Here is a 2,874-nt window from a genome sequence, read left to right as displayed (position 1 = left end):
AGAGAGAGAGAGAGAGAGAGAGAGAGAGAGAGAGAGAGATGCTCTGGCGGCACCTCAAGGGGTGGGAGAGTCTTGATTACCAGGACTCACTTGGCTGGGTTGGCTAGCTTGCTTGAGTTGGCAGGCCTCCGTGGCGGGAATGTAGGGAAGTCTTCTGGCGGGGGCTAGGTAGTCAAAGGCCTTCTCCACAGTTCCCCATGGGTGGAGGGGGCAAAGACAGTGGAAGTCCAGTTAAATAAGGAGGGAGGAGGGAGGCAGGTCCGAGAAGGAATGCTTAATTGGCTATATGCCCTCTGGCCTTTAGGTATCTCATTAATATGGAGATCTCTCAAGGCCCTGAGGCCTATAGTCATGCGCTCTACTTGTGCTAGGTGACACAAACCTCTCTTTGGGAGGGGCTGTAGGAGCATTGCCCTATGTGACTGAAAGACCAAGATCAATGGAGGTCTTTGGCTGTGTGTCAGAAGCCTGGAGTCTGGGAGTGTGGCGAAATGTATGCCCTCACTTGCAGAGTCTCCGGCCATCTCTAGCCAGTGCTCCACCAGAAACCAAGCTGTCCTTTCACGGTCTCACAGAACATGATCTCCATTTCCCTGCAAATGACATAGTTTCATTCTTCTTTACCATCCCTGACCTAAAGCTGTACTACAGAGCAATAGTGATAAAAACTACCTGGTATTGGTACAGAGACAGGCAGGAAGATCAATGGAATAGAATTGAAGACCCAGAAATGAACACACACTCCTATGGTCACTTGATCTTTGACAAAGGAGCTAAAACTGTCCAGTGGAAAAAGGACAGCATTTTCAACAAATGGTGCTGGTTCAACTGGAAGACAACATGTAGAAGAATGAAAATTGATCCATTCTTATCCCCTTGTACAAAGCTCAAGTCTATGTGGATAAAGGACCTCCACATAAAACCAGATACACTGAAACTAATAGAAGAGAAGGTGGGGAAAAGCCTCGAATACTTGGGCACAGGGGAAAAGTTCCTGAACAGAACTCCAATGGCATATGCTCTAAGATCGAGAATTGACAAATGGGACTTCATAAAATTGCAAAGTTTCTGTAAGGCAAAGGACACTGTCAATAGGACAAAACGACAACCAACAAATTGGGAAAAGATCTTTACCAATCCTTCATCTGATAGAGGGCTAATATCCAATATATACAAAGAACTCAAGAAATTAGACTCCAGACAACCAAATTACCCTATTAAAAAATGGGGTATAGAGCTTAACAAAGAATTTTCAACGGAAGAAACTCGAATGGCCGAGAAGCATCTAAAGAAATGTTCAGCATCCTTAGTCGTCAGGGAAATGCAAATCAAAACAACCCTGAGATTCCATCTCACACCAGTCAGAATGGCTAAGATTAAAAACTCAGGTGATAGTAGATGCTGGCGAGGGTGTGGAGAAAGAGGAACACTCCTCCATTGTTGGTGGGACTGCAAGATGGTGCAACCACTTTGGAAATCAGTCTGGCGGTTCCTCAGAAAATTGGACATAGCATTACCCGAGGATCCAGCTATACCACTCCTAGGCATATACCCAGAAGATGCTCGAACATATAACAAGGACATATGCTCAACTATGTTCATAGCAGCCTTATTTATAATAGCCAGGAGCTGGAAAGAACCCAGATGTCCTTCAGCTGAGGAATGGATTCAAAAAATGTGGTATATTTACACAATGGAGTATTACTCAGCTATTAAAAACAATGAATTCGAGAGGTTCCTAGGTAAATGGATGGAACTAGAAATTATCATCCTGAGTGAGGTAAGCCAATCACAAAAGAACACACATGGTATTCACTCACTGATTATTGGATATTAGCCTAGAACCTTGAAATGCCCAAGATGCAACTCACAGGCCACATGAAGCCCATAAAGAAGGAAGACCAAGTGAGGGTGATTCGGTCCTTCTTAGAAGGAGCAACAAAATACTCAAGGGAGCAAATATGGAGACAAAGTGAGGGACAGAAACTGAAGGAGGGGCCGTCTCAAGACCACCCCACCTGAGTATCTATCCCATGTGCAATCACCAAAGGTAGATGCTGATGTGGAAGACAGGAAGTGCATGCTGATAAGAGCCTGATATGGATATCTCCTCAGAGGCCTTCAAGAGTCAGACATATTCAGAGGCAGATGCTCACAACTAGCCATTGAACTGATCATGGGGTTCTCAATAGAGGAGTTAGAGTGAAGACTGAAGGAGCTGAAAGGGTTTGTGGCACCATGAGGAGAGCAACAATACCAACCAACCACAGCTCCCAGGGTCTAAACCACCAGCCTGGGAGCACTTAGGGGGGGATCCAGGGCTTCAGCTGAATATGTAAAAGTGGAGGGCCCTGCTGGGCATAGGTGGAAGAAGAGAACCTTGACCTCATGAAGGCTGGATGCCCCAGGGGGTGGGAATTTTGAGGGTGGGGAGGTGGGAGTGGGGGGGGTGTAGATAGAGGTTACATCCACAGAGAAGAAGGAGGAGGGGCGAGGGGATTGGGGGTTCCGAGGGGGTGGTGGGGGATGGGGTAAGGGGACAACATAGGAAATGTAAATAAATCATCCAATAAAAAAAAAAGAAAAAAAAAAACAAACATATATATCCTATGACCAGTGGCGACAGGGGCTCTGGCTGGGTTTGCTTACAGGTCAGTGGCTAATTTTGAACCAGCTCTGCCATCGTGATTGGGAGTGCTTATGAAAGTGTTTATGTGTCCTGGGGTGGCTGCTTATGGGCATGGTGTTTACTACAACAATGGAAACATTGTAGGATGACATTCTCTACCTCTTCCTCCACCTTTTCCTCCTTCTCCTCTTTCTCCTTCTTCTCCTCCTTCTCCTCCTTCTCCTCCTTCTCCTCCTTCTCCTCCT

The 2,874-nt window shown here is 46.1% G+C and overlaps 1 protein-coding gene across 4 annotated transcripts in view; it reads left to right on the top strand.

The window, feature by feature from the left end:
• Thrb (thyroid hormone receptor beta) overlaps window positions 1-2,874 on the top strand; it is a 343,540-nt gene that overhangs the window by 190,887 nt on the left and 149,779 nt on the right. The gene's annotated exons all lie outside the window — the stretch shown is intronic.

The sequence above is a fragment of the Grammomys surdaster genome, unplaced genomic scaffold (genome assembly GCF_004785775.1).
Source record: "Grammomys surdaster isolate TR1022 unplaced genomic scaffold, NIH_TR_1.0 126546, whole genome shotgun sequence".
NCBI classification, from domain to species: Eukaryota; Metazoa; Chordata; class Mammalia; order Rodentia; family Muridae; genus Grammomys; species Grammomys surdaster.
The sequence above is the reverse complement of the archived record's forward strand: the minus strand, read 5'-3'. Positions and strand labels throughout refer to the sequence as shown.